This window comes from Bufo bufo, chromosome 4 (assembly GCF_905171765.1).
Source record: "Bufo bufo chromosome 4, aBufBuf1.1, whole genome shotgun sequence".
NCBI lineage: Eukaryota > Metazoa > Chordata > Amphibia > Anura > Bufonidae > Bufo > Bufo bufo.
The window spans coordinates 321,926,191-321,945,952 of record NC_053392.1 but is presented as its reverse complement, the minus strand read 5'-3'; positions in this window follow the sequence as shown (position 1 = coordinate 321,945,952).

Sequence of the window (19,762 nt, the reverse complement as noted above, 5' to 3'; positions counted from 1 at the left end):
CATTAGATGATGTGGAAAATGAGGAAAAGCAGATTCCAGAAGAAGGGCTCCCACCTGTAGGGCAGGAGAATGCTGGGGTTCGAGAAATGGGTATGCCAGAGCTGATTAATATTCTGTGTTTACTGTCAAATAACCTGCAGGAAATTGCATGCAAGAACAGCAATAAAATGAATAATGTCCCCCCTAGGCCTAACCAGCCAAACCCCATACAAGCAACATCCCCTGTTTAAAGGTGCATTAAAGGTGCTGCGCAGCCATTAACAATGAAGACCAACTATACAGTACTATTATATCATTATATCATTAGCTTCAGGCTAATTGGCCGTGCAGTTCTTCCCCGCAACCTGGCCGCAACCCTCCCGCAGCACAGCCGCTCCATGTGGCTCCATGTTGTCTGGGTATACCTACCTGATTTATAGTGATTTGTGACAAATTAATTCTTAACAAATGTAATTTCTTTGCTTACTTTGGCGAAGTTGCCGAATCAAATTTTTCAAAACTTCGTTCATCTCTAATAGTGATAAAAAAAAGTCATCCATAGTAAATTATTATAATTCTACCTCACTGTTCCCAGCATTGAACACCGATAGATGTAGATGATAGGTCTTCAGTATACAGTAATAATTTCTGATTATTTGACAGTAACATCTGTTCCTCCGTAAAACAAACATATTTACTATGCTCTATTAATTAATTAAAATATTCCCACAGGGTACAGTAGATGTATTGATAGGAATTATCAATCTGTTTGCATGAAGAGGAAAAACATTATTTAATGCTGAACTGAAGAGTTAGAAGATTAAAGGAAACATATGGGGTGTTTTAGTTTGATTAATTAACCACTTCCCATCTGGGCCATTTGCCTCCTTCCTGACCAGGCCTAATTTTGCAAATCTGACATATCTCACTTTATGTGGTAATAACTTTGGAACGCCTTTACTTATCCAAGTCATTTAGAGACTGTTTTCTCGTAACACATTGTACTTCATGATAGTCATAAATTTTAGTCAATATATTTCACCTTTATTTAAGAAAAAATCCTAAATTTACCAAAAATGTTGAAAAATTCACAATTTTCTAAATTTCAATTTCTCTTCTTTTAAAACAGAAAGTGATACCTCATAAAATATTTATTACTTAACATTCCCCATATGTCTACTTTATGTTGGCATCATTTTGGAAATGTCATTTTATTTTTTTAGGACGTTAGAAGGCTTAGAAGTTTAGAAGCAATTCTTCAAATGTTTAAGAAAATTGCCAAAACCCACTTTTTAAGGACCAGTTCAGGTCTGAAGTCACTTTGTGGGGCCTACATAGTGGATACCCCCATAAATGACCCCATTGTAGAAACTACACCCCTCAAGTTACTTAAAACCGATTTTACAAACTTTGTTAACCCTTTAGGCGTTCCACAAGAATTAAAGGAAAATGGAGATCAAATTTTTAAATTTCAATTTTTGGGCAGATTTTCCATTTTAATCAAATTTTTTCTTTAACAAATCGATGGTTAACAGCCAAACACAACTCAATATTTATTACCCAGATTCTGCGGTTTACAGAAACACCCCACATGTGGTCATAAACTGCTGTATGGGCACATGGCAGGGCGCAGAAGAAAAGGAACTCCACATGGTTTTTAGATGCCATGTCCCATTTCAAGCCCCCCTGATGCACCCTTACAGTAGAAACTCCCAAGAAGTGACCCCATTTTGGAAACTAGAGCATAAGGTGCCAGTTTTATTGGTACTATTTTTAGGTACATATGATTTTTTGATCATTCATTTTAACACTTTATGTGGCAAGGTGACAAAATTTTTTGTTGTTTTAGCACAGTTTTTATTTGTTTTTACAGCGTTCACCTGAGGGGTTCGGTCAAGTGACATTTTTATAGAGCAGATCGTTATGGATGTGGCAATACCTAATATGTATACTTTTTCTTAATTATTTAAGTTTTACACAATAATAGCATTTTTGAAACAAAAAAATTATGTTTTAATATGTCCATGTTCTGTGAGCTATAGTTTTTTAATTTTTTTATTTTTTTATTTTCTTATGTAGGGGCTCATTTTTTGCGGGATGAGGTGACGGTTTTATTGGTACCATTTTGTGGGACATATGCCTTTTTGATCACTTGGTGTTGCACTTTTTGTGATGTAAGGTGCCAAAAATTGCTTTTTTTTGACAGTTATTTTTTTTATGGTGTTCATCGGACTGGGTCGATCATGTGATATATTTATAGAGCCGACCGTCACGGATGCGGCAATACCAAATATGTCTATTTTATTTTATTTTTTCTATTTAAAAAAAATAATAATTATTCCTTACTTGGGGAATTTTTTTTTACATGTATAATAAAAGACCTCTGGGGGACATTTACCTAACTTTTTTTTTTTTTTTCTCTTTTTCACTGTTGCTTTCACTGTTGCTTTCTGACATAGTAGCCCCAGTTACAGAAGAAATACACCCCCCAGAGAGGCTGTTCAACGCAATACAGCACTGTACAGGCTCAGTGCAGGGCTGATCGAGGTCTCTGAAAGACCTCACACAGCTCCTGCACTCTCCGGTCCCGGTGATCACATGACTGCTGGGCCGGAACAGGAAGCACATAGCGCTTCCTGCTCTGTATGCACAGTGCTTGGTGAGCGCTGTGTATACAGCGATCTAGAAGGCAGGGACACCTGGGCACTGTCCCTGCCTTTTCTAAGGGTTGCCCTGCTGTCACTGACAGCGGGCAACTCAATCAGCAGCTGCACGATTAGCGTGCAGCTGCAGTTTCTGAATGGACATTCAGGAACGTCCATTACGAAATAGAGAACCACCTCCCGGACGTTTTTAGTCTATGGGCGGATGGGAGGTGGTTAAATGTAAGTCTGTAGAAGCGTAATAAAGGGAAAGATCAAAGATGTATTATAAATTGAATATTTTATTTTTTAACCTAAAAGAGGCTGGATTTAAATGTGACATTTACTGCAAAGCACATGCCTGTTATGGTAATTCCTTTTGTTTTTTTCTGCACTGCAAACACAAACATACAAAAAGCAGATTTAGATTTATGACAAATTATAGAAAATTTGTCAAGACAGAAAATGGTCTGCCCTCTTTCACAAAACCTCACAAAAGTGATAAAAAGCTCCAAAATATAGCTTGCACAAAAATTTGGCACCTTTATACACCAGAAAACTGGCTTACATGGCTTAAATGATATAATAAATTCCCGCAATGTGTTGTTCCCATTTATGTTTTGTTTTTTAAATACTTTCCTTTGGGCGGATATATTGGAGACACACACTACTATCTGTATTGTATGTACATATGTGCAGCAGGGTTTATGTGCTTTATGGCAGCTGTAATGAATGTAAGTTAATTGATAGTGAAATGTATTCCAGCCTCCAGGGAGTGACCGGGAGATATTTATACAAAGGCTTATCTGTGTGGATAGCACTACTAGCAGTATATAATGTTGCTATCCTGTTTCAGCTAGACCTCATTCAGCAATACAGTAGAGCTATCATCTGTCATTACATTGCTTGCCCCGTAATGAGAAAATTCTAAGCTAGGACAATTTTCCGTCAAAGGGTATTATCATTGCGGTAATATACGGTCGTTATCAGAATTCACAGATTACCCCTTATAAAACATAACCTTTATTAAGATCTATATTAATAAAACACCCAAACAAAATAACAACCCAATATAACAATTGGACAATGTTACACGGTCAAATATAGTTTGGTTCCCCGTCTTGTAGGTAAGGTGAAGATGAAAATCTCGGGTACGGTCCCTATATTTGACCCTAAGACTGTAGACCCTGCCTACAACGACGGAATAGCCGCCCATGATTGAGTAGGTTACAACTCAGCGCCCCAGAAACACAGGCCTGCAAGCCTAGAAACTGCTTTTAATGTTTTGCAAATAAAGGACTGAAAGTGCAAGCACTTCATAAAAACTGAGTAGCAATTTTTCCTCACTCATACATATAAGCTAAGAGCTATATACATCTGAATTATATTGAGATTATGACCACCAAATTCAGCACATATGCCAGGCAAGGGATGTGCGTCAAACCGGCTAGCCCTAGAGCTGCTATGAGATTTTGCCCGTTATCCCACCAGGCCAGGCTTGAGGCTCATCAGCACCAACCACTCATCGGTCTGTTGTTCCATGCCCGTCCATATCTCCTGGGCAGTGTAGGGTTTTTCCCCCAAACAGATGCATCTAAAAACAGCCTGCTGTCATTTCCCCCTGGCTGTGCTGAAGTTGGTGGTGAAGGTGTTACACTGACTGGATGAGGAGGCGGTAGAGGAGAAAGCGGAGTAGGAGGAGGAGGCAACAGGAGGCAACGAGAAATGTCCTGCAATCCTCTGTGGCAGTAGGACATGCACCAAACTGATATCTGCCTCAGGCCCAGCTGCCACTGCATTTTCCCAGTGTGCAGTTAGGGAAATATAACGTCCCTGCCCGTGCTTACTGGCCCACATATCGGTAGTTATGTGGACCTTGCCACAGATGGCGTTGCGCAATGAACATCTGATTTTGTCCGCCACTTAGTTTTGCAGGGCAGGGATGACTCGCCTGGAAAAGTAGTGGTGGCTGGTAACCACATACTGTGGAACAGCCACCAACATAAGTTTTTCAAAAGTCTCTGTCTCCACCAGACGGAATGACAGCATTTCAAAGGCCAGGAATTTCGAAATGCTGGCATTCAGAGCCAGGGATCGTGGGTGGGTATTGGAGTACTTCCTCTTTCTTTACAATGTTTGGGGGATGGACAGCTGAACACTTCCCTGGGACAGTGTGGATATGCTGGGTGACGGTGGTGGAGCTGGTGGTGTTGCTGCTACATCCTCTGTTTGTGTGGTGGCAGGTGCCATTGTCACTCCAGAGTGGGAGGAAGAGGCCGAGACTGCAGCAGAAGAGGGAGCAAGAGGAGCCGGAGTTTTTTTGTGGTTTTTCAGGTTTGTACTCCACTGCAGCTCGTGCTTTGCATTTAGATGACTGATCATGCAGGTGGTGCTCAGGTTTAGAACATTTATGCCTCGCTTCAGACTCTGATTGCACAGCGTGGAAACCACTAGCGTCTTGTCGTCAGCACATTGTCTAAAGAACTGCCACACCAGGGAACTCCTTGGAGCTGGCTTTGGTGTGCTCAGTCTCTGGGTGCGGTGGGCAGTAGCAGGCATACTCTCTAGGGGACGGCCACTCTGCTTTTGCACCCTGCTCCCTCTTTTGCTATGCGGCTGGCGCTGTGTGACCACCGCCTCTTCCTCCGAACTGCACACGTCACTCGCATGACCTTGATTCTATGTAGGGTCTAGGACCTCATCATCCTCCACATCATCTTCCACCCACCCTTCACCCCTGCCCTCCTTGCCGGTCTGCACATGGCAGAAAGCCGCAGCAGTTGGAACTTGGCACCTGTGTTCTGAATCATCATCAGAGAAGTGCTGCGGTGGTCCTCCCATGTCCACATCCTGAAACATAAGTGGTTGTGGATCAGTGCACTGAATCTCTTCCACTTCTGGGGCAGGGCTGGGTGGCTGGCCCACGGAAACCCCGCCAGCAGAGTCATCAAAAAGCATGACTATAGGCTTAGACTGCTTGGCTAATTTGCAAGGGGTTGAGGTGAAAGACAGATGCCCATGGGCTACAGTTGCCAACTCTGTGGTTTCAGCAGGTGACCGGGTGGGAGACTGGGGGCACTGTCAGCCACCCAATCTACTTGTTCTGGCCTCACCATTTGTACAACAGTATTCGGGCCTACAAAATGACGCTGAACATCCTGTCGCCTTTGTGCACCCGACGAAAGTGGTTCATTTGGGCATGTAGCTGGCAAAGATCGACCACGTCCTCTCCCTGCAACGGGAGCTCCACCAGCACCAGCAGCACCATGACCAATACCACGTCCCTTATTTGAATCTCTCCTCATTCTTTGGGGTCATCCACCGAATTAACAGACAGATTACCTATGTTAATTTCCCTGTCACGTATGCAGTGCAGGTGTACCTCACACCAAAAATGGGAATATGTCACCCACCAAACTAACATACGGATTAACTATGTTAATTTCCTTGTTACATATGCAGTGCACGTGTATTTCACACCAAAAATGGGTATAATGTCACCCATCGAACTAACTGTCAGGATAACTATATTAATTTCCCTGTTACGTATGCAGTGCAGGTGTACCTCACACCATAGATGGGAATATGTCACCCACCGAACTAACAGACAGATTAACTATATTAATTTCCCTGTCACATATGCAGTGCACATGTATCTCACACCAAATATGGTTATATGTTACCGGCTAAAATAACAATCAGATTAACTATATTAATTTCCCTGTCACGTACAAAGTGCACGTGTATCTCACACCAAAAATGGGGATATGTCACCCACCAAACTAACAGACGGATTAACTATATTAATTTCCCTGTGACATATAAAGTGCACGTGTATCTCACACCAAAAATGGGTATATGTCCCCCACCGAAGTAACAGACAGATTAATGATGTTAATTTCCCTGTCACTAGTGTTGATCGAGCACCGTAGTGCCCGGGCCAAACACATCGGGATGTTTGGGTGCTCGACCAAGCACCCGAGTATAATGGAAGTCAATGGGAGAACCCGAGCATTAAACTAGGTACCCCCTGCTCTGAAGAGGGGAGGGTGCCTGGTTCATAGGAAAATGTCAGAAATTTATGGAAACACCACCGAAATGGTTCTGGAACAGCATTAGGAGGATGTCTGGATGCATCTTGGACTCACAGGTCGCTGCTGGGAACGATGTTGTCCGAATAGTACACCACTTTTACGGACTGACAATAATACGCACAAAACCGAATAAAAAATCAATTTTAGAGGAAAATTGATAGGAAAAATTATTTCCTGTATATTTACTTGTATATAAAGTGCAAGTGCTGCCAAAAGTTACAAGAAAGAGGCACTTCGATACAACCTATATATATCACATAAAGGAGGGACTCATTGACATTGTGGTACAATTGTTTATGTAGTGGGACTCCTACACTCATAAAGCCTATGCACTAAGTGAAAGGGCTGTCAAAAAAATTACAAGGAACCGGCGCTCCAATACACCATTTATTACACATAAAGGAGGGCATCATACACATCCTTGAAAAATTATGATTAATGACCGGCTGGTGACCCTCAAAAACATTTTGATCAAGGGTCTGCTGATCTGACCATCTAAAACATTATGGGTGAGGGCCTGCTGCCGCTTTGGTGACTCTGGTTAACTAGGGGCCGATCGCACGTCCCTGTGATGGCGACGATCCATTTGGATGTCTGGCCTAATAACTTTTGATGTTATTGTCAGAGGAAACTATGGTAACTATGGGTAACGGGGAATCAGGGTTCGATTCAGGAGAGGGAGTCTGAGAAACAGCTACGGCTATCACATCCAAGCAAGGCATCATATGCGCAAATTACCTATTAGGTATAATTAGGTGAGGGCCTGTATGTGAGCTGACCCAGTAAAAGATTTTAGGTGCGGGCCTGCAAGTGAGCTGACCCTGTAAAAAATTATATGTGAGGGCCTTCAGGTTAGCTGACCCTTTAAAAGATTTGAGGTGCGGGCCTGCAGGTGAGCTGACCCTCTAAAAAATTAAATGCAGGGGCCTTCAGGTGAGCTGACTCTGTAAAAGATTTGAGTTGTGGGCCTGCTGGTGAGCTGACCCTGTAAAACAGTATATGCAAGGGCCTGCAGGTGAGCTGACCCTCTAAAAAATTATATGTGAGGGCCTTCAGGTGAGCTGACCCTTTAAAAGATTTGAGGTGCGGGCCTGCAGGTGAGCTGACCCTCTAAAAAATTAAATGCGGGGGCCTTCAGGTGAGCTGACCCTGTAAAAGAATTGAGGTGCGGGCCTGCTGGTGAGCTCATCATGTAAAAGATTGTAGGTGTAGGCCTGCTGGTAAGCTGACCCTCTAAAAAATAAAAGGCGAGGGCCTTCAGGTGAGCTGACCCTGTAAAAGCTTATAGTTGCGGGCCTGCTGGTGTGCTGACCCTGTAAAAGATTTAAGGTGCGGGCCTGCTGGTGAGCTGACCCTGTAATAGATTTGAGGTGCGTGCCTGCTGGTGAGCTGACCCAGTAAAAGATTGTAGGTGAAGGCCTACTGGCGAGCTGACCCTCTAAAAAATTATATGCAAGGGCCTGCAGCTGAGCTGACCCTCTAAAAAATTATATGCGAGGGCCTGCAGCTGAGCTGACCCTCTAAAAAATTATATGCGAGGGCCTGAAGGTGAGCTGACCCTGTAAAACATTATATTTGAAGGGCATATATGCGAGGGCATTATATGTGACGAATAAGCATGTTAAAATGATAGAAGCAGAGGAGGAGGATGAGAAAGGGAAGATTCAACCACATACCCTTGTTTGTGGTGGAAGGGGTGCATAGGAATACAGTGTATTCAGTACATTATAAACAACACATTTAAAGTGCCTTTATGTTCAACAGCTTTCCTCTGGTGGAGTCGAGAAGTCATGGTCAATCCAGGCTTTGCTCATTTTTATAAGAGTCAACCTGTCAGCATTTTCAGTTGACAGGCGGATACTCTTATCTGTTATAATGCCACCAGCAGCACTAAATACCCGCTCAGACAAAACGCTGGCGGCAGGCCAACTCCTCCAAAGCGTAGAGCGCCAGTTCGTGCCACGTGTCCAGCTTGGACACCTAGTATTTGTAAGGCACTGAGGGATCATTGAGGACGCTGACACGTTCTGCTATATACTCCTTCACCATCTTCCAAAAAATTTCCCTCCTTGTGACACTAGGCCGCGCATCAGGGTGAGAGTGCTGGCGGGGTATCATGAAACTGTCCCAGGCTTTTGAGAGTGTTGCCCTGCCTCTGCTGGAACTTCTGTGTGTTCTCCTTGTCTCCCCTCCTCGATTGGCCAAGGAACTACAGACTCTGCCGCCAGTGTTGTCAGATGGAAATTTTTGGAGCAATTTTTCAACAAGGATCTTCTGGTATTGCACCATTTTGCTCGTCCTCTCCACCAGAGGAATGAGAGATGAGAAGTTCTCTTTGTAGCGGCTATTGAGAAGGGTGAACAACCAGTAATCCATGTTGTCTAAAATGCGTATAACGCGCAGGTCGTGGGAAAGGTACCCTAACATGAAGTCAGCCAAGTGTGCCAGAGTAACAACAGACAAGACTTTGCTGTCGTCATCAGGAGGATGACTCTCAATCTCCTTACCCTCTTCCTCCTATTCTTCCCACCCACGCTGAACAGATGAAATTAAACTTCCATGGGTAATACCCTCTGTAGCGGAGGCAACCGTCTCCTGCTCCTCCTCCTCCTTCTCCTCCTAATCATCGTCCAATTTGCGCAGAGAAGACGAAATGAGGGTGGTCTGGCTATCACCCAGTGTAATATATTCCCCCATTTCCACCTCTTCCACATGCAAAGCGTCGTCTTTAATTGTGAGCAGCGAGCGTTTGAGTAGTCACAGAAGGGGGATGGTTATGTTAATAATAGCGTTATCGCTGCTCACCATCTGTGTTGATTCCTCAAAGTTTTCTTAAAACCTCACAGAGGTCAGACATCCATGCCCACTCCTCGCTTGTGAAAAGAGCAAGCTGACTGGAAAGGCGATGGCCATGTTGCAGCTGGTATTGCACTACTGCCCTCTGCTGCTCACAAATCCTGGGCAACATGTGGAACGTGGAGTTCCAGTGCGTGCTCACGTCGCACAACAGCCAGTGAGCTGGCAATTGCAAGCGCTGCTGCAGCGTTGAAAAACCGACTAAAGCTGTTGGTGACTTGCGGACATATGCACTCATGCGGCACACCTTCACCAGTAGCTCAGGCAAATTGGGGTAGGTTTTGAGAAACCGCTGAACCACAATGTTGAAGACGTGGGCAAGGCATGAGATGTGTCTAAGCTTACCGAGCTCCAAAGCCGCCATCAAGTTAAGGCAATTATCAGACACAAACATGCCTGGTTCTAGGTTGAGTGGCGAGAGCCACAGCTCAGTCTGGTCTCTTATCTCCTGCCACAGCTCTGCGGCAGTGTGCTATTTGTCCCCTAAGCATATTAGCTTTAGCATGGCTTATTGCCGCTTCCCCACTGCAGTGCTACACTGCTTCCAGTTACCAACTGATGACTGACTGGTGCTGCACGTGGATAATTCGGAGGTGCAAGGAGGAGGCGGAGGAGGAGAAGTGCGGGTTGGAGCCACTAAGGTAGGTGCTGGCGGAAACCCTGATCGACGTAGGGCCCGCAATCCTTGGCGTCAGTAACACCTGTGCCATCCCATGGTATGACTCACTCCCAGCCTCCACAACATTTAACCAGTGTGCCGTCAGGGAAATGTAGCCTTCCTGGCCAAATGCACTTGTTCATGTATCCGTGGTTAAGTGGACATTCCCAGTAACTGCGTTGGTCAGGGCACGTTTGATGTAACGAGCCAAATGTTGGTGTAAGGTGGGCGTGGCACACCTTGATAAAAAGTGGCAGCCGGGGACTGCGATACGCGGGACGGCTGCCGACATTAGGCTGCGGAAGGCCTCAGTGTCCACTAGCCTAAATGGCAACATTTCCAGGGATCAGTAATTTGGAAAGCTGCACATTTAGTGCTATGGCCTGTGGATGGGTGGCTGGGTATTTCTGCTTGCGTTCAAAGGCCTGGGGTAAGCACATTTGGCTGCTGCGCTGGGACACAGAACTGGATGTGGTCGCAGATGGTGCTTGCGAAGGTCCAGGTGCAGGGCGGGAGTCACCCGGGTCTGCGCCTTCAACAGGGAATTGGCCAGCACGTAACATAGGGGAAGAGGAGGCAGTGGTGTGACACGCAGACACAGATTGTGGACCCAGGCGTTCGTCTCACTTATTACGGTGCTTGGATGCCATGTGGCGGTTCATGCTGGTAGTGGTGAGGTTGCTAGTGTTGACTCCCCAACTCATTTTTGTATGGCACAGGTTGCAAACTACTATTCTTTTGTCGTTCGCACTTTCTTCAAAAAGTGCATACTGCTGAACATCTACCCCTTGGCAAGGAAGATTTCTGCAAGGGGGTACTCCGTGGAACAGATGCGGGCCTGTTTGGTGTGGCCCGCCTTCTCCCTTTTGCCACCCCACTGCCTCTTCCAGCCTGTTGCAGTGCTGCAAATCCATTCACCACAGTCATATTCTTGTGACTGTGGATGCTCAAGAGGTTTTAGAATCAGGGCACAAGATCTCATGTCCCTCTTCAAGCGTGCTTGGCGAGAGGGCCAAATCAAGTAATGGCGCTGAAAAGAGCTCCTTGGAATATCAGAGTGTAGAATCACTTGTTTGGTCGCACTGTAAATGGTGGGAGGAAGGAGGATCAGGGTGAGGATTGTGTGGACCAAACTCCTGGCTACTGAGATTGGACATGGTGGAAGACAGGGTGGTGCTTAACTGACTGGAAGCATTATCTGCTGCAATCCAACTGACCACCTGCTCGCACTAGGCTGACTTCAAGAATGGTGTCCTGCGCCGCCATGCAAACTGGGATATGAAGCTAGGTATCTTGGATGTTTGTTTTAGTTGTGCTCTGGCCGCAGGCACAGTTTCTCCGCGCCCAAGGCCTCGGCCTCTGCGTGCACCAACAGCATCATGGCTACTTCCCCGTCCCCTACTGCTCACCTTCTTCATTTTAAATGTGATATATTCTTGAAAGTATGTCACACGTACAGTAGCGTAGGATTTAGAAGTGTATGTGCAAAAACAATTACAACAATATTTGTGTTGAGGAAACATTATACAGGACAGGTACCACAGGTAATGTAACAGTTCTCAGTTTCTACAGAAAAACTGTACTGGATGTCACTGATATTTTAGGGATGCGCACACTTTAGACAGGAGATGTGGCGCGGACAATTTAACAGTCCGCAGCGGACACCGTCTACTGAAAAACTGCACTGGATGTCACTGATATTTTAGGGATGCGCACACTTTTGACAGGAGATGTGGCGAGGATAATTTAACAGTCAGCAGCCGACACCATCTACGGAAAAAATGCACTGGATGTCACAGATTTTTTAGGGATGCGCACACTTTTGACAGGAGATGGGGCGAGGATAATTTAACAGTCAGCAGCCGACACCATCTACGGAAAAAATGCACTGGATGTCACTGATATTTTAGGGATGCGCACACTTAAGACAGTAGATGTGGCGCGGATAAATTAACAGTCCGCAGCGGACACAGTCTACGGAAAAAATGCACTGGATGTCACTGATATTTTAACCCCTTCAGGACACAGCCTTATTTCACCTTAAGGACCAGGCCATTTTTTGCAAATCTGACCAGTGTCATTTTATGTGGTGATAACATTAAAACGCTTTTACTTAGCCAGGAATTTCTGAGATTTTTTTTTCGTCACATATTGTACTTTATGACACTGGCAAAATGGAGTAAAAGAAATTCATATTTTTTTATAAAAAAATACAAAATTTACCAAAAATTTTAAAAAATTGGCAAATTTCTAACTTTCAATTTCTCTACTTCTACAATACATAGTAACTCCAAAAAAAAGTTATTTATTTACATACCCCATATATCTACTTCATGTTTGGATCATTTGAGGAATGCTATTTTATTTTTTGGGGACGTTACAAGGCTTAGAAGTTTAGAAGCAAATCTTGGAAATTTTCTGAAATTTTCAAAAACCCATTTTTTTAGGGACCAGTTCAGGTTTGAAGTCACTTTGTGAGGCTTACATAATAGAAACCACCCAAAAATTACCCCATGTTAGAAACTACACCCTCAACATATTCAAAACTGATCTCACAAACTATGTTAACCCTTTAGGTGCTCCACAACAGTTATTGGCAAATGGGGATGAAATTTCTGAATTTCATTTTTTTGCCAATTTTTTCATTTTAACCCATTTTTTCCACTAACAAATCAAGGGTTAACAGTCAAACAAGACTGTATCTTTATTGCCCTGACTCTTTCGTTTACAGAAACACCCCATATGTGGTCATACACTACTGTACGGCCACACAGTAGGGCGTAGAGGGAAAGGTGCGCCATATGGTTTTTGGAAGGCAGATTTTGCTGGACTGATTTATTTACACCATGTCCCATTTGAAGCCCCCCTGATGCACCCCTAGAGTAGAAACTCCATAAAAGTGACCCCCATCTAAGAAACTACACCCGTCAAGGTATTCAAAACAGATTTTATGAACTTTGTTAACCCTTTAGGTGTTGCACAAGAGTTATTGGTAAATGGGGATGAAATTTTTGAATTTCATTTTTTTGCCAATTTTTCCATTTTAACCCATTTTTTCCACAAACAAATCAAGGGTTAACAGTCAAACAAGACTGTATCTTTATTGCCCTGACTCTGCCATTTACATAAACACCCCATATGTGGTCGTACACTACTGTACGGCCACACGGCGGGTGTAGAGGGAAAGGAGCGCCATGTGGGTTTTGGGTAGCTGATTTTTATGGACAGGTTTATTTACACCGTGTCCTATTTCAAGATCCCCTGATGCACCCCTACAGTAGAAACTCCCTAAAAGTGACCCCATTATGGAAACTACGGGATAAGGTGGCAGTTTTTTGGGACTATTTTTAGAGTACATATGTTTTTTGGTTGCTCTATATTACATTTTTGTGAGGTAAGGTTACCAAAAATTGAAATTCTGAAATTTCATCTCCATTTGCCATAAACTGTTGAGAAACACCTAAAGGGTAAATAAAGTTTGTAAAATCTGTTTTGAATACCTTAATTGGTGTAGTTTCTTAGATGGGGTCACTTTTAGGGAGTTTCTACTCTAAGGGGGCATCAGGGGGGCTTCTAAAGGACATGGTGTCAATAAAAAAGGCCATCAAAATCGGCCTTACAGAAACCATGTCGGTCCTTTCCTTTTGAGCCTCCCTTTTATTGATACAGCAGTTTACAACAACAAATGTGGCGTTTCTGTAAACTGCAGTATCAGGGTAATAAATATTACGTTTTGTTTGGCTGTTAACCCTTGGTTTTTACCGGAAACGATGGATTGAAATGGAAAAGTGCCAAAAATAGCTGTTTTTACAGAGGAGTTTTTACAGAGGAGATTATTACAGACGCGGCGATACCTAATAAGTCAATTTTTTACAATTATTTAGGTTTTAGACTATATTATCTTGTTGGATACAAAGGAGTAATTTTTTTATTTTTTTTAGCTGATTGTATTAGGTAGGGGCTCATTCATTGCGGGATGGGGGGACGGTTTTATTGGCACTATTTTGGGGGCTATATGACTTTTTGATCGCCTGATATTACACTTTTTTTTATGTAAGGTGACAAAAAAATAATAATTTTTTGCACTTTTTTTTAAACTTTTTTAATCTAGGGGGTTAGGGGTATATTTACAGATGAGATTATTACCGACGCTGCGCTACCTAGTAAGTTCTACAAAAAAATTTTGGGGGGCGTCTCAAGTCTGAGAACCATAGTTTTTTTGAATAGTCAGTGGCTAACTTGGTGAAGGGGATTATAAATTTAGAACTCCATGGAAGTGTGGTACTCCCTGAAGCAACCAATAATGAAGAGGCCCGGATGATCGGGGCACGTGTCACATTGAGTAGTGGTGTCCTTCCGTATCCCCCTCCTGCGACACACTCTGAATTTTTTTGGGGTTCGTCCCTTCTTTCCAGTATGGGGGACCACACCTGGAAAGTGTTGGCCAGGGACGATCCGGGCGCCTCCAATTCCCGAGGTACTCCCACCTGCTCTTTCCCGGTCAGAAAAGAGCAGGGTCTTGAGGACTGCCTCATAGAACTGGAGGAATGTCCCTGTGTTGCCAGCGCTCTGGAACAGTACAAAAGAGTTGTACATGGCAACCTGCACCAAGTAGACTGCAACTGCAACCATGCCTTGGTTTTGCGCATGGCGTTATATGGCTTGAGGACTTGATCAGAGAGATCAACTCATCCCATATACCGATTGTAGTTGACGATACAATCGGGCTTGAGTACCATTGCCACGGTACCTCGCACAGGGACAGGGGTGATGTCGTTACCGTGAATTGTGGACAGTACAAGGACATCCCTCTTGTCCTTATATCTGACCAGCAGCAGGTTTTCACTGGTAAGGGCACGGGTTTCACCCCTGGGGATAGGTACCTGGAGGGAGTAGGCAGGGAGGCCGCGCTGATTTTTCCGCACGGCCCCACAAGCGAACGTGGATCTGGTGGCGAGGGACTAGAACAAGGGGATACTAGTATAAAAGTTATCCACGTATAGGTGGTAAACCTTATCTAGCAGTGGGTGCATAAGGTCCCACACAAGTTTCCCGCTAATACCCAGAGTGGGGGGATATTTTGGGGGTTGAATACGGGAATCTCGCCCCTCGTACACACGAAACTTGTAAGTGTACCCTGAGGTACTCTCACAAAGTTTGTATAGCCTCACGCCATACCTCGCCCGCTTTGAGGGAACATACTGACAGAAAAAGAGTTTCCCCTTGAACGCAATGAGAGACTTATCAACCGCGACCTCCCTTGAAGGTACATAGGCCTCCATGAATTTGGCCCCAAGTGATCGATGACCGGCCGTATCTTATACAGACGGTCATAGGCAGGATCACCTTGGGGGGGACATGCTGCATTATCTGCATAATGCAGGCATTTCCGGATGGCCTCAAATCGGGAACGTGTCATAGCCATACGGTAGAGTGGGGTCTGGTAGAGGACGTCCCCACTCCAGTACAGCCTGACACTGGGCTTTTTGACTAGGCCCATATGCAGCACGAGGCCCCAAAACGTCCTTATATCGGCTGCACTGACCGGGGTCCAGCCACCGGGCCTAGCCAAAAACGAGCCCGGGTGTTGAGCGACGAACTGTTGGGCGTACAGGTTCGTCTGCTCCACCATGAGATTTACCAGTTCCTCACTGAAAAAAAGACTGAAAAAGTCGTATTCAGTGAAGCCCACTGTGTAAATCTGGATTCCTGATTCACCAACAAAATCAGGAATTGCGGGCTCAAAGTTCTCTGGAGTACACCAGACAAGTCCACCTGCAGGGGGCTCCGGTGGACTGACCTGGTGGGCCGGAAAATTAGTACGAGCCCCAGAGCTGCTCGTAGTAGGCTGGGCCACAGGGTCCCTAGCATGGGGTTCCCCTCGATCCGCCTGGCGTCGTCTCCGCTGCCTTGGGGGCTCATCATCGCTTGATGATGAGGAGGATGCGGATGACAACAGGAACGTGGGGTCATCCTCATCCTCACTGGGGCTCTCAGACTTGGAGGCAAGGAGGGCCTATGCCTCCTCGGCTGAGAACGTCCGGCGGGCCATAGGGGAGTGTGTGTCTGCGTGTGTATGTGCGTGTGTGTAAATATTTATTAGGTGTGCGTGTGTGTGGGGCACGGGTGTTCACGCACTTACCCTATAGCTATAAAAAAAAAAAGATCCCTAACTAAAAAAAGTTTTAAAAAAGTGTAAAAAGGAAAAAAAAAAATACAAATGCGCTGTGGGGCGGGGGTGGGCGATGCGCTAACAGTGGCCGGACGCAAAGAGTGCCGGCCACAGATAGCGCATGCAAAGAAAAAAAGAAAACTTGCACCCCCAAAAGGTGTGTGTGTGTATGTGGGGGGGCAAGCTGCAGCACCCCTGGGGGGGTCTAGGGTCACACAACTAACTGCTGTGGACTCCAGACACCCGATCAGAGGGCTCACAGACCCAAAAAGTTTTTTTTTTTTTTTACCTAATCTAACCCTAAACTTGCCCTAACTACCCCCTGCCTACACCTCCCACTACCTACCTGCCCCTGCCTGTCCCTGCCTCCTAAGGTGCCTGATGGCACCAAAAACTCACAAGATGGTGGACAGCGTGATCTCCTGCTGCTCTCCCCGCTCCACGGACCGGAATGAGGGAGGAGAGCAGCGCTGGAGATTCAAACTTGCCGTGCTCCGCCCACATGCCGCATGGGGACCAATCGCAGGCGATCCTGAGAGGTGACGTGATCGCCACCTCACAGGATCGCAGGAAGTGATTGGTGGTGTATAATCACACCACCGATCACCGTCCTTTCCGGGTTATCGGGTCATCAAAGACCCGAATAACCCGGAAACGCAGAAAACCACAGGTCTGAATTGGCCTGCGATTTTCTGCGATCGCCGACATCGGGGGAACACAAGACCCCCCTGGGCATTGGTACAGAGTGCCTGCCGAATGATTTCGGCAGCCATTTGGTTCCGATCACTGCAGGCGGCGCTGCGGTGATCGGAAATTCTCAGGATGTACCGGTACGCCCTGTGTCCTTAAGTACCAGGACATCAGGGCGTACCAGTACTCCCTGTGTCCTGAAGAGGTTAAGGATGCGCATACTTGAGACAGGAGATGTGGCGCGGATAATTTAACAGTATGCAGCAGACACCATCTACGGAAAAACTGAAAAGGATGTCACTGATATTTTAGGGATGCGCACACTTTAGACAGAAGATGTGGCAAGGATAATTCAACAGTCCGCAGCGGACACCGTCTACAGAAAAAATACACTGGAGGTCACTGATATTTTAGGGATGCGCACACTTTAGACCGGAGATGTGGCGCGGATAATTTAACTGTCCACAGTGGACACCGTCTACAGAAAAATTGCACTGCATGTCACTGATATTTTAGGGATGCGCCCACTTTAGACAGGAGATGTGGCGCGGATAATTTAACAGTCCACGGGGACACCGTCTACGGAAAAACTGCACTGCATGTCACTGATATTTTAGGGATGCGCACACTTTAGACAGGAGATGTGGCGCGGATAATTTAACAGTCTGCAGCGGACACCATCTATGGAAAAAATGCACTGAGTGTCGCTGATATTTTAGGGATGCACACACTGTAGACAGAAGATGTGGCGCAGATAATTTAACAGTCCGGGGGGGACACCGTCTTTGGAAAAACTGGACTGGATGTTACTGATATTTTAGGGATGCGCACACTTTAGACAGGATATGTGGCAAGGATAATTCAACAGTCCGCAGCGGACACCGTCTACGGAAAAAATCCACTGGATGTCACTGATATTTTAGAGATGCGCACACTTTAGACAGGAGATGTGGCGCATATAATTTAACAATCCTCAGCAGACACCGTCTGTGGAAAAACTGCACTAGATGTCACTGATATTTTAGGGATGAGCAGACTTTAGACAGGAGATGTGGTGTGGATAATTTTACATTCTGCATCGGACACCATCTACTGAAAAACTGCACTGGATGTCACTAATATTTTAGGGATGCGCACACTTTAAACAGGAGATGTGGCGCAGATAATTTAACTGTCCGCAGCGACCTATTACACGGTATTTAGCACAGGATGCGCTAAAAATATATATTGCTGCTGTTACACACAATAGTCCTTAAAGAGGACCTTTCACTAGAATAAAAAATGTAAACTAAGCATACAGACATGGAGAGCGGCGCCCAGGGATTTCCCTGCACTTACTATTATCCCTGGGCGCTTCTCCGTTCTCCTGGTATAGGCTCCGGTAGCTTCATATGTTCAGTTCAACTGGGTGTAGCCTGCCAGTGTCTCCTTCTCCCAGGCTGTAGCGCTGGCCAATCGCAGCGCTCATCTCATAGCCTGAGAGTTTCGTTTTTCTCTTAGGTTATGAGCTGAGCGCTGCGATTGGCCAGCGCTACAGCCTGGGAGAAGGAGACGCCGGCAGGCTCCACCCAGTTGAACTGTACATATGAAGCTACCGGAGCCTTTACCGGGAGAACGGAGCGGCGCCCAGGGATAATAGTAAGTGCAGGGAGATACCTGGGCGCCGCTCTCCATGTCTGTATGCTTAGTTTACTTTTTTTATTCTAGTGGAAGGTCCTCTTTAAAAGTACTTTTGGGACTCTGAAAAGTTTTTTCTATTAAAATCTTCCTATTGCACTCCCTACACTGTCTGTCCTTTCCTATGCACAGCACTCCCTAACATTGAGCAATTTAGCGCAGGTTGCGCTATAAAAATATATTGCTGCTGTCACACACAATAGTCCTTACAAGGACTTTTGGGTCTCTGAAACGTTTTTGTACACTTATAATATTCGATTAAACTCCCTACATTCTCTGTCCCTTCCTATCCTCAGCTCTCCCTGACTTAGGGCTCTTTCACACTTGCGTTCTTGTCTTCCGGCATAGAGTTCCGTCGTCGGGGCTCTATGCCGGAAGAATCCTGATCAGGATTATCCTAATGCATTCTGAATGGAGAGAAATCCGTTCAGGATGCATCAGGATGCATCAGGATGTCTTCAGTTCCGGAACGGAACGTTTTTTGGCCGGAGAAAATACCGCAGCATGCTGCGCTTTTTGCTCCGGCCAAAAATCCGGAACACTTGCCGCAAGGCCGGATCCGGAATTAATGCCCATTGAAAGGCATTGATCCGGATCCGGCCTTAAGCTAAACGTTGTTTCGGCGCATTGCCGGAGCCGACATTTAGCTTTTTCAGAGTGGTTACCATGGCTGCCGGGACGCTAAAGTCCTGGCAGCCATGGTAAAGTGTAGTGGGGAGCGGGGGAGCAGTATACTTACCGTCCGTGCGGCTCCCCGGGCGCTCCAGAGTGACGTCAGGGCGCCCCAAGCGCATGGATCATGTGATCACATGGATCACGTCATCCATGCGCATGGGGCGCTCTGACGTCACTCTGGAGCGCCCCGGGAGCCGCACGGACTGTAAGTATACTGCTCCCCCGCTCCCCGCTCCTACTATGGCAACCAGGACTTTAATAGCGTCCTGGGTGCCATAGTAACACTGAACGCATTTGGAAGACGGTTCCGTCTTCAAAT